The sequence below is a fragment of the Petaurus breviceps genome, unplaced genomic scaffold (genome assembly GCF_028583685.1).
Source record: "Petaurus breviceps papuanus isolate PSGF00001 unplaced genomic scaffold, PetGlider_PUasm1.0 111, whole genome shotgun sequence".
NCBI classification, from domain to species: Eukaryota; Metazoa; Chordata; class Mammalia; order Diprotodontia; family Petauridae; genus Petaurus; species Petaurus breviceps.
The window spans coordinates 1,098,338-1,111,981 of NW_027185600.1; positions in this window are offsets into that span (position 1 = coordinate 1,098,338).

The window sequence follows — 13,644 nt, forward strand, 5'->3', positions numbered from 1 at the left end:
ATTCAAACTCGGTTCTTTCTAGTTCTTTCTCTGTATGTAGACATCTCCATCGTGAGTCTTTGGGGGTTGACTTATAACCCTGCATTGATGAGAAGAGTCCAGTCTATCAAAGCTGGTCGTCAAACATACCTTGTCTGACATTTTTTCTTATGAATGACTTCCATGTATGCAATGAATATATCTTCTACTATTATGGAATGTATTTAGGAATTTCTTTACCTAAATCTGCAACATAGCACCAAAGTACCTACCGTATACCCAAAAGCTCGTTGTACATTGCAACTCATGACTTAACCGCTTTAAAGCAAAACAATTTTTATGAAAACTTGCATTAGCAGCTGAGTCCTACCATTGTAGCGCCTCAGCAGCTACAACCAATGGACTGCTGAGTTTTATTCAGCTTTATTTTGGGCTTGAGACATTAAGCTTTATGAGACCAGATCAAGAGAGGCTACATATTTCCTGCAAAGTACTATGCCCAAGTGACAAGACCAGATAAATTGATAAATAATTAAGTACCTATGATGTGCAGGGCATTATGATAGGTAATAAGGATACAAAAATGTGCCCTGCTATCAAACTCACACTTTACTTGCCAATTTGCCCAGGTGCCACTCCTTATCCAAGTGGATAGTGAGCTGAACTTGGAGTGAGGAAGGCCTAGAATCAAATCCTACCTCAGACATGTACTAGTTGCAAGATCCCAAGCAAGTCATCTGACCTCTGTGTGCCTGAATTTCCAAAATCAGAAGGTTGGACTTGGTGGTCCTTGAAGTACTTTCTACCTCTATAGCTACAATCCTAGGAATGAGTTCAAAGGACTTTTGCATTTGGCACTCTTTCTAAACCTTAACTAATTACCATTAGGTACCCTTTTGGCTCTTCCCCCCCCCCATTTCAGAGACCTGAGGCACCCTTGCCCTATTTACCCCATTATACCATGTCACTTCAATTCTTCAGCCAGTCACTGCCATTGTACCATGGTCCAACATCTGCCCCCTTTTTCTCTCCTATCTTCTAAAGGTACCCACTTTGCATGAGAGGCATACTTCTTAAGGTTTATTTGGTAGTGGAAAGAGAATACATAAATTCAGAAATAATATAGTAGGGATAGTAACCAGAAGTATATGTAAAAGAAATCTATTTAGTCCCAGACTTAGTAACACTAAACTTCCTGGATTACCCAATTCTCTGTATGCTAGAGAGGACCTAACTCCCTTGTAAAGCCCAAGTGAGAATAGAATTTTCTATTTTAGAACAATCTCAAGTTAATTTTTTGATTTGCCTAACTGGGCATGATGGGGTAACCTTATTCCTCTTAGTTCAGCTGAAAGTTTCCAAATGAATGGTATATGGGAAGAGAAGAGTTCTCCATATAATATTAAATTATCATTTAACTATCTAGATATATTCCTCCTTTCCTACACATCAGTAAAAGGAAAACAAAGAAATGCAATCAGTATAAAGTATTCTGATCACCATAAAATTATAATATAGCTCAACACAAAAAAGTTGACAAGAGAAAATTCTTAGATCCTGAAATTCAGGTAAATGTCACCAGGTGAATGATGTTGTTTAGCTATGTTTTTGTGACCCAGTAGCTAAGATTCTTAGTTGCTAAAGTGAAAGAAGAAATTGATATATTTTTCAAACAAAAATGCTTTTTCTATAAAATAAGTTCTCTATTCAAATAATGTTAAATATTAGGTAAACAAAATAACATGTTAAACACAAATTGAGTATTAAAATTATAAGATGAATATTAATCGATCTTTAATTATCAGTAATATACAATTTAGACAAAGATTAAAATATTTACATAGAATTCAGTACTTTCATTAATCTTTCCCTATCAAACCTTAATCTACTCCGAGACTAACTCTCATATATAAGTGTAGAACAGCTTTCAAATTGCCTCTGAATCTCTTTTTAGTCAGAAATTTTATGTGGAATTTCTAAGTCCCTTACTCTTAGAGTTACAGAGCTTTTTGGACACAGAGCACCTGAGTATCAAAAGCCCTCCAAAGTAGGATATAGTTTCCTCACTGCTTTCTGGTCATCAAAGTATTTGATCAAACTATTTTCTTTCTGTTGCTTTTCATGAGGAATAAATCAGCATTCTCCATGTAGCTTCTAGTGCTATACAACTTTATTCAAGTCAGGATATAAAAGGAAGCAGGAAGATAAATGCAGGAAAAGAAAGTGAAACTGATGAAGAGAGGAGAAAGGATAAGAGCAAAGATGAAGAAGAGAAGAAGAAGACAGGAAGATAGAAAAGGCGAGAGAACTCCTGGGTCAGGTGCTAAGTAGCTGTGTGATCATACCTCTATAGACCTCACTGATCTTATCTAAGGTTCCCTTCTAATTTTCTTTAAGTCTTTAAATACCTTCGGAAAATTCTCATTGTCAAATCCTAATCCTACCTCTATAATATGTCATCATCTGCTCGCTTGCATATCTATACTAGTTCAGACCCCCATCAGCCTTAACCGGGATTATCATCATTGCTCTCTAACTGGTCTCCTAGCCTCTAGTTTCTTTTGTTTCTAATTCCTGTTCCTCATAATGATCAGAATAATCTCCTTACATATAAACATGACTATGTCATTTCCCTTTCTCAGAAATCTGTTGATTCCCCACTGCTTAAGGCACCAAAGGGGCCAGACTTTTTCAGGTGGTCTGCAAAGTCAAAACTACTTTCCCACAATTTCAAAATGTTATTTGCGTATTAAAATCATCCTCCCTTTTCCAATGGCCATTCTCTGTGTGACTGGATTTTCTTCATATACTTGAATCAAAACAATGTATTACAACAGATTGGGTGCAGAAGCAGATATAAGAATACAGCTATCTTCTTTAGGCTGGATAGTAAAGAGATTTGCAAAAGTCTATAAAACAATATCACCCTTCTCATTACTTTTTTGAAGATATAGTTATTTTTAATAAAATATTATATTAACATGTAACTGATTTGTTATTTTTAATGAATTAAATAAATATTTTAAAAATGATCAGTTTTAGTTTTGAATATGATAAATATAAATAGATATAACCCACATAAACAAAAAAAACTCTTTGGGATTCTTAATAATTTTAATAGTGAAAAGCAGTCCTTAATAATTTTTTAAAAGTATGAAGGCTTTCTGAGACAGAAGAGTTTGAGAACCACTGGACTAAAGAATAAAATCCAAATTTCTTAGCCTGACTTTTAAGACTATATGTAATCTGGCTCTCAGCTATATTACTAGTCTCTTTTTTCTATTAGTGTCTCTATGCACCCTGTTTTCTTTTCTAACTGGAACTATTCCCTAATCTCATCTGCATTTATTCAGGTCATTTTGTATTATATGGTATGTACTTCTTCTTCCTGTCATAGTTGAGTTCAAGTGTGACCATGTCTATGATCTCTTTAATCAAAAAGATCTCTCACTCTTCAGTTTTTCATAGAATATTTTGGCTTGATCTCTCATGTGCTATTATCATCGTTCACCTTTTATCCCATTTATTTTGTATGTGTACCTCTCTTCCCATTAGATTTTAAATTATTTTAAGGCAATGGACTTGCATAATTTTTCATCTTTTTATTCACAACCTCTAGCACAATCACTTGCACATAGTAGGTACTTAATAAGCTTCACTAGTTTGAATTAAATTGGCACATCTCCAGGATATGTACTGTCACCCTCCTTTTCCAATCAAAAGAATATTTCCCTTCATCTTACCAATTATCAGTATGCCTCCAGTTCTCTATTCTTTGGATGCTAAATTCTTGTAAATGATTGATTATCTATAGCTACATATAATATGCTTCTTTACTAAGAAGCTGCCACTTATTTTTAAACATGCTTATTTCTTAAAAGAGTTGGGCACAAACCTCCCTTCTCTCTAAAAAAAAAAACATACATGATTTTTTTCCTCTCAAAATGCACTTGAAAATATGTTGAAACAAAGAAAACTAGGTTTTAAAATATCAATATGTAGTGGTTTCTCTATAGGACTAATGAGCATAATTGGGGGGCAAGAACTGGAACTGGGGTGATTTTAGCCCAATAAGGGTTGCTTAAGTATTAGGCTGGGGGAAGCTTTGCTGCCCACTGGCTATAACTGCTCAACAGTGGTGGGACAGAAGTTAATCTATAGGTCAGAATCTGAATTTCTATGCAGAAAACTTTAAATCAATTTTAGACTGAGTTTGCTTCCATACTGCAATATGCAGTCAGTGCTAGGAGAATTTGAATCAATATTTACAAAGGATTTTGAGGCTCTAAAATAAAAGATATGTATATATCTCACACTATTATTCATTGGGTTGTTATTGTTTTTGTAGCTGGTCCTAACAAGGTGGTTTTCTCTCAATTATTTCTTTACCAAAGAGAATATTGCTGTTATTTCAACTGTTAAGTTTCTTCTGGAGAAATATGTGAAAATGCAGGGGGTTACTAAACAGACTCTCAGGTGGTATACTCATCTATACAAGTATAAATTATTTTTTATTTTCCTCCATTAATTTCATGGTAAACTAGGAAGAAGAAGAAAAGCAGCATGTTTCCATATAAGTATAGTCAACATTGCAGGATGTAAAACTGATTTTAGAAAACAATTTCTAAAAATATACTACTGCCCTTTTGGCTAGAATTGCAGTATTATTTTTTTTGAGGGTCATACATTGGCATTTATTATTTAAGTTGAAGAACAGGTTATGAGGGGAGTGGGGGGACAAGGGAGGAGACAGGGAGCTGAGAGCCTCTCATCTGTGTCTGCTCCAGATGGGGTTGATCCTGATTTCTGAGTCTTGGTCCAGGTCACACAAGGAAGCACACAATAAGATGAGGTTTCGGGAGTACAGATCGAGGAAAAACTGGGGGTGGCCAGAGTTACACATCCAGCCAAAGGTGGGGGCTAGGATTCTTCTTGGATCAGCAGCAACACTTCTTTTTGGGAACTGAAGCCTAGTGCTAAGCTCCATCCCACATATTTCTTATAAAATATTCTTATTTTTTTATTTTTTATTTATTTTTTGTTTTTGCTTTTTGCAGGGCAATTGGGGTTAAGTGACTTGCCCAAGGTCACACGTTTTTTTTTGTTAAGTGTCTAAGGCCGGATTTGAACTCAGGTCCTCCTGACTCCAGGGCCGGTGCTCTACTTACTGCGCCACCTAGCCGCCCCTATAAAACATTCTTGTAGTTAAAGTCTTTGTGCTAAAGAATCCTTTCATCATCTCTCTAACTTTTGTACTTTGCTTCTAATTTCTTTGAATATACAATCCAACTTGTAGGCTGCCTGATCAAAAGCTGCTACTTGCTCCTCAATTAAAGTGATCTGATCCAGGTAAGGCTGAACTATCTTTCGTTTTTAGATGCTTCAGGCTAGTCAGTTTGTTCATATTTTCCAGAAGTCTATAATCTTCACTGGTGGCTGTCAGCTCGCCCATCTGCGGGAGGAAAGAGGGGAACGGGGAGAGGGAGAAGGAGAGGGAAGGGGAAGGGGACAAGGAAGGAGAGAAAAGGCGCTGCAGTATTATTATTATTATTATTATTATTATTTTTAAGCAATTGGGGTTAAGTAACTTGCTCAAGGTTACATGGCCAATTATTTCTGGGGGTGATGCTAAGTATCAGAGCCCGGATTCGATCCCAGGTCATCCTGACTCTGGGGCCGGTGCTCTTACTCGCTGAGCCACCTGGCTGCCCCTAAGCAATTGGGGTTAAGTAACTTGCTCAAGGTTACACAGCCAGGTGTTTCTGGGTGGGTGCTAAGTGTCTGAGCCCAGGATTCGATCTCCAGGTCATTCCAACACTGGAGCTGGCTCTTACTTGCTGAGCTACCTGGCCGCCCCTTGGCCAGTTATTTCTGGGTGTGGGTGCTAAGTATCTGAGCCTGGGATTCGATCTCCAGGTCATCCTGACACTGGAGCCAGTACTCTTACTCGCTGTGCTACCTGCTCCCCCTCACTGCCCTGCAGTATTATTTTTAAGGAGCAAGTTGGTACTTTGGGATTCCGCATTACTTGAGGAGGCAACATAGGGCATTGGCTTTGGAATCAGATGGCTTAGATTGAATCTCCAGGTCTACCATTTACAAGGCATATGATTTTGGCCAAGTCATTTAATTTCTATGTCCCTCATTTTTCTCATCCACACAAACAGGATAATAACTACCTCACAAAGTTGTTGCCATTGGGGGACCCCAAAAAATAGTGGTGGGGAACCTTCAGCCTCAAGGCCACAGGTTCCTCACCCCACCCCCACCCACTGTGCCCCTTAATGCCCACTGAATATATTTCCATCTTGAATGACAGATATAAAAAGTGTCTGAAGAATGTAACCCAGAAGGAAGGAATAATCATCATCCTCTTACCCTTTCCAAAGACCAACAACATTAAAAGAAGGGAGAGCCATTTGTTGCAGACAGAACAAGTATTTTCTTGCTCTGACAAGACAACAAAATAATGTTTGAAATCATTTTGAAAATTGTCAATTGTTATTAAAATATAAGAATATTTTCATGGAGATTAACAGTGTGAAAAAAAGTAGTGAGTGGCATTAGAGCCAGGAAGTGGTGGCTTGTTCTAGTTTGCCTGGTCACCCATACCTGCCATGTTCATTCCTATCTTGTTCATGTTATGCTTTCAAATATTGCTTGGAAATTCTTTCTATCTAAATTCTAATCATCCTTCAAGGTTCATCTCACATTCTATTTCCTCCATCACGTCTTTCTTGATCATTCCAGCCAACACTGATTTCCTCTTTTCTGAATTTGTTACTTATTTGATGAATTCATATTTTCATCATATTTGAGTTCTACCTAAAGCAACATACATCAAAACTGTCACAAAACTAAAAAAATTAAAATAATTTTATTGCTATCTTTTGTGCCTTTTTACATTACCAAAATTTCTCCCATTATTCCTCTCCTTCCTCTTCCCAGAGAGCAATCTCATATAACAAATAATCTTTAAAAACTAAGGTCAAAGGAAAAGAGAAAAAAAAATCAACAAAACAAATAAATATATTAAAAAAGTCTGAGTGTACACCCAATGTTCCACACCTGTAGACTTCCCACTTTTGCAAAAGAGTGGGTAAGGGTGTCTTTTCATATCTCATTTTTTTGGGGTCATTCTTGATCATTGCAATTTCAAAATTTTTCTTTTTGATTTGATTCACTTTTTGATTGCTTTGTTTCCTTGGTTCCGTTTACTTCACTCTGAATCAGATGATATAATTTTTCTATCCTTTTCTGTATTCAGTGTATTTGCCATCTTACAGTATAGTAATATTCATTACACTAATGAATAATAATTTGCTTAACAACTCCCCAATTGATGGGCATCTACTTTGTTTCCAATTTGTTACTACCACAAAAATGTGTTTCTTTAAATATTTTGGTGTATGTGGGGACCTTCTTATCAATGACCTCCTTAGGGTATAAGCCTAGTAATGGAATCTCTGGATCAAAGGGTATAGACATTTATATCACTTTATTTACATAATTATAAATAGATACCAAAATGGTTTTTAAAAATGCTTCATTGAGCCTATCTGCCCATAATCCTTCCACCATTAACTATTTCTTTTGTGACCTTTGCCAGTGTATGGTACAGAAAGTGAAATCTCAGGATTATTTTGATATGCATTTCTCTTATTATTGATTTATAGCATTATGTCATATGTTTATGAATTTATTTGGAATTTTTTTGAGAACTCTTTGTACACACTCTTTGTTACAAAACTTTCAAGTGAAAGAGAAAGATATTTAATGCAGGTTTTTTTTTTGACACAAAGTGCACTGTTCTTTCCCCTACTTGATTCTTATATGTCAGCTGCTCACAAAAATTTCATAATAAAAGAGGCTCATGATGTGAATACATTCACCAATAGATAATAAGCTAACTATGAAGAAGAAATAGAACCTTCCAATTTCATTATTTTAAGTAGCAGTAATATTTATTATTATTATTATTATTAGTAGTAGTAGTGGTAGTAGTAGTAGTAGTAGTAGTAGTAGTAGTAGTAGTGTTTAGTTGTTTTTCAATCATGTCTGACCCCATTTTGGGGTTTTCTTGGCAAAAATAAATTTGCCATTTCTTCTCTAACTCATCTTACAGGTAGGGAAACTGAGGTAAAAAGGGTTAAGTGACTTGCCCAGGGTCACAGAGCTAGTATGTGTCTGAGGCTCAATTTGGATCAGATCCTCCTAACTCCAGGATCAGTGCTCTATCCACTGTGCCACCTAGCTGCCCCTTAAAACCTTTAAAGCTAACCTTTATTTGGTGCCTCAAAGTTTGCCAAGAGCTTTATATGTGTATCATCTAATATGATTTTACTATTAATGATTTATTTCAGCATGGTGATCACTGATGTTTGCTGACTAGTTTTGAAATAAAACCTAGTCAACACTCAAATACTTGTGGAATTAGTAAATAATATTAGAATTGAAACCAGAACTTATTAAAATTATAATAGTATTCTGGGATTCAGTTCAATTAAAGTCAATTTATCAAGCATTTTATGAAGTGCCTACTGTGTGAGGCACTATGATAGGATACAAAGAAAAAAATGAAAACTCTCCCTAACCCAAAGAGCTTATATTCTACTAGAGAAGCATAACATGTGCTCAGATAAATGTATACAAGATATTTACAAAATATATACTAAGTAATTTTGGTGGGAGGGACATATGCTAACTTTAGGTAAAGCCCTATGTAGGAGGCAGCTCTTAAATGGTGCAGCTAGATATTCTCAGAGGTGATGGTAAAGGGGGAGAGCATTCTTGGCATGAGAGACGTGTGAGTAAAAAACATGGAGGTGAGAATCTGAAATAGGAACTTTTGACAGGAACTAAATAGAGTGTGAGAAGGATCAATCTGATGGATTCTAGGAACCACCCAGATGAAGACATGCGGCAATTTTTATGACAGATATCATGTGAAAATATGAAAAAAGTTCTGTTACATTGTGTTAACTACTAATTTGTCAGTTGCTCAGTTGTTAGAATTATATTTTAATTTCTAAGTTGAGTTTTCCTTTCCCATGTCAACATGCCTTTTTAAAAAATATATATTTTTAAGACAATATCACCTCTGGGTCAGTTTGCTTCTATGCTTCTTGAGAACTGTACTCAGACTCTTTCAGGCACTAAACTTTCAGAATATTGATTCCACTATGGCTACGTCCAGATTCACCAATGAAGAAGAGCTCAAATCTATGAAATCACAGTTTCATTGAAGAGTTAGTTACCATATAGTGAATGTGAATATAACCCAGTTAATTTCATTAGTTGTGATTATAAGTTTTGGGAAGAGCCTCTATGAGAAAGGACTATTTAATCCAAAAACAATAGTGTGAACATGTGTGTGTGTGTGTGTGTGTGTGTGTGTGTGTGTTTGTGTCTGTGTGAAGTATGGGGATTTCAAATATAAGAATGAATATTGAATGAATGGTGATGAAAGACTTTTCTTGGTCATCTCTTAAGGAGAGAGCAGGATATAGTTTTACATCCTGTAAGATGTAAAGTGGTTCAAATTGTAGTAGAACGGATTTAGTCTACACTTTTCTGAAAAAATCTTTTGTATATAAATTTGTGAGACAGTGAGGGAACTTTAATGAGAGGAAGCAATGTCTAACTTTCTCAGAGTCAGATGAATGGAGCAAAAATCAACCTTTGGGGGATAGCTAGAGTACATATAGTCCTGTCTAAGGCAGAAGAAAGAATGAGATGACCTTTAAGGTATCTTAGAGCCCTATCAATTTTAGGATTATAGATTTAAATCTGGTAGTGACAGTTAAGGCCATCTAATCTAACCTTATTTATTTTATAGATGAGAATCTTTGAGGCCTAGAGAGGTTAAGTGACTTGCCCAAAGTAGTTCTTAGGTAGTTGTAATGTAATGCCAAAAGAAGGCAACTTCCCAGGTTCAAAATACCAGCATAGGTGCTCTGTATTTTATTCAGTGACAAACCAAGAACAGAGAAGATCAAAACATGACATCATTCAAAATACAGCATTTACTAAGCAGTGATTAAATAATCTCCAAGTACTACCCCACTCCAGGACCTTCCAATCATTCAATCAATTACAAAGTCTCTGTTCTAAATACTTCTCCACCCCTAGGCTATACCTTAATTAAGTCCACCACAAAGCCCCTCTTCTCAAATGGAGATTAGTTTCCAAACATAAGGTCAAAAGTTCCCCACCCCTGGATCACAATTGAATCTACCCCAGAGTTACATCAAGTTTAAACACAGCACTTAATACCCAAATGGAGGTCTTTTCTTCATCTTGACACGAGGCAAGTTCTCAGCAAAGCCCTCTCCCAGGATTTCTGTAAACATCCAACAAGAAAATCCTTCTTCAGGGCTTCTGAACCAACAAAAAGGTTCCCAGACCCCTGCAACAACAGCACTGTCCTTCACCAGTGGACAGTATTCACTCTGTCTGCAGGACAGTCTCCAGACCCCTGCAACAACAGTACTGTCCCTCACCAGTGGACAGTATTCACTCTCTGTCTGCAGGACAGTCTCAGGGCTTCTTAACCAAATGCCAGGTTCCAGGACTTCTTCAACAAAAGGACTGTCTTTCACCAGTGGACAAATCTGGCAAAACAACATCAAAACAGACAGACAAAGTACCAGCAAAACAGCCATGTCTCCTCAGTCCTTGGCAGCTCAGGGGGCAGGTCTCAAAAGTCCAGGGCAATTCAAAGCGGCCACCAGCAATTCTCTTAGTCTCTCTCTCTCCACGAGGTGCTGCTTCCAAAAAGATCTTCCGCCTCTCTCTTGTGTCTCTCCAAATCTACATCACCAGCTCCTCCCAGTTCAGGACTTTCTTTTCACATCAACAAGCCCATCCCACAGGTGGGATTAACAAACTCTGGGTTTTAACGCAATCAATTTGAAAACCAAGCCAATACAGGGGAATCTTTAATTGCCATTACTATCACAGTAGTTCAGTCAATAGGTAGTACTTGGGTAAAAAAATAATTTATTCATTAATTCCAATTCTATTCATAGACCCTCTGACACCTATATACCCACTACAAGTCAAGCTTTCATAGAAAGTGTGTTGGATTGGAAAGATCACTGGATTTGGAATCAGAAGGCTTATCTCATGATAACTTATATGGCTATGGGCAAATCACTTACCTTGCTAGTATTTTTTTCCTGAAAAATGGGGGCAGATTTGATCTCTGTCCTCTCTGACCGCTTTAAGTACATGTCCTCATGAGCTGTGTTCAAATTACTACTCTGACACTGACTGTGAGAATGACCTTTTAGCTTGCTTCTCAAACCCTCAGTTTTATAACTTCTAAAATAGAAACAATAACATCTAAATTATCTACATTATGGGGGAGGGTTGCTAGGAGGAAAGTGCTTTTATTAACCTTAAATATTAATATATAAATGTAAGCTATTTAGAGAAAATACAATATTTTAGAAAGCTCCCAAAGAGAAAATCATACAAGTCTCCAGTATATTACTGTGGCTCTTTTAATTTGTCAATATGGCTACTTCCCCCACTGACGCAGATTGTAGACTATTCACACCTTTCCATTCTGTGAAATTCTTTTCCTTATGACCCCATAAATCTCCTCTTAGGGGATATACACCTAATGAAGCAAGGTCACAATGAAAACTGGAATATTTCTTACATACTTTGCCAGGAAGTCATGTGGTCCTTATCAGTGACCAAATTCCTACTTTTGTAAAGAGAATCACTTCTAGAGAGTGCTCGTACTGTGCCTCCACACACTATAGATATGCAATACCATCAGCTGTGCTGTCCTGACTATTGGTAGGGCAACAAGATGACGACCAACCAGTAGTACAAATACCCAGACACCAAGAAGAACAGGTAGATTGCCTAGAAGCAAGCCAGAAGACCCTTCCAAAGGGGTTTCATTTTTCCCACATCCCCTCCAACATTTGTCATTTACCTTTGTCCCTCCTCAAAAGTGCTTGCTTCTGATTACCCCCTTCCACAGTCTGCCCTCCATTCTATCATGCCCTCTCTTCTTATTCCTTTCCCCCTGCTATTTTTCTGTAGGGTAAGATAGATTGCCATACCCAACTGAGTATGTCATTCCCTCCTCAAGTCAATTCTGATAAGAGTAAGGTTCAATCCTTCCCTCTTGCCTCCCTCCTCTTCCCTGTCACTGTAAAAGCTTTTTTCTTGCCTCTTTCATGTGAGATAATTTACCCCATTCTACCTCTCCCTTTCTCCTTCTATCAATACATTCCTCTCTCACCACTTAATTTTATTTTTTAAATATCATTCCTTCATATTCAACTTACCCTGTGCCCTCTGTCTATATGTATATTACCTCCAACTACCTGAATAATGAGAAAGGTCTCATGAGTTACAAATATCTTTCCATGAAGGAATGTAAACAGTTAAACTTTAATAAGTCCCTTATGATTTCTCTTTCCTGTTTGCCATTTCATGCTTCTCTTGAGTCTTGTATTTGAAAGTCAAATTTTCTATTTAGCTCTGGTTTTTTTTTCAAGAATGAATTAAACCCCTCTGTATCATTGAATATCAATTTCCCCCCCTCATGGATTACACTCAACTTTACTGAGTAGGTGATTCTTGGTTTTAATCCTAACTCCTTTGACTTCCAGAATATCATATTCCAACACCCTCCAATCTCTTAACGTAGAAGCTGCTAAATCTTGTGTTATCCTGATTTTGGTTCCACATTACTTGAATTGTTTCTTTCTGGCTGCTTGCAACATTTTATCCTTGACCTGGGAACTCTGGAATTTGTCTATAATATTCCTGGGAGTTTTCCTTTTGGGATTTCTTTCAGGAGATAGCCATTGTGTTCTTTCGATTTCAATTTTACCCCCTGGTTCTAGAATATTAGGGTAATTTTCCTTGATAATTTCTTGAAAGATGATGTCTAGGCTCTTTTTTTTTTCATTATCTTCAGGTAGTCCAGTAATTTTTAAATTATCTTCCCTGGATCTATTTTCCAGTCAGTTGTTTTTCCAATGAGGTATTTCACATTTCCCTCTTCTTTTTTATTGTTTTTGTTTTGTTTTATAATTTCCTGATTTGTCACAGAGTCATTAGCTTCCATTTGCTCCATTCTAATTTTCAAGGAATTGTTTTCTTCAGTGAGCTTTCAGACTTCCTTTTCCATTTGGCCAGTTCTGCTTTTTAAGGTATTCTTCTCCTCATTGGCTTTTTGGACCTCTTTTGATGTTTGGGTTAGTTTATTTTTTGAAGGTGTTATTTTCTTCAGCATTTTTTTGGGTCTCCTTTAGCAAACTGTTGACTTATTTTTTTGTGATTTTTCCTGCATCACTCTCATTTCTCTTCGCAATTTTTCTTCACTTCTCTCCCTTGATTTTCAAAATCCTTTTTGAGCTCTTCCATGGCCTGAGACCAATTAATATTTTTCTCAGAGCTTTTGGATATAGGACATTTGACTTTGTTGTCTTATTGAGTGTATGTTTTACTCTTCCTTGTCCCCAAAGTAAGATTCTGTAGTCTGAGTTTTTCCTCCCATTTTAGTCCATTTTTTCCAGTCTATTTCTTTTCTTTTTTTTTTACCTTTTTTGGAGGGGGAGGGGGGAATACAAGGCAATTGGGATTAAGTGACTTGCCCAAGGTCACATGGCTAGTAAGTGTTAAGTGCCTGAG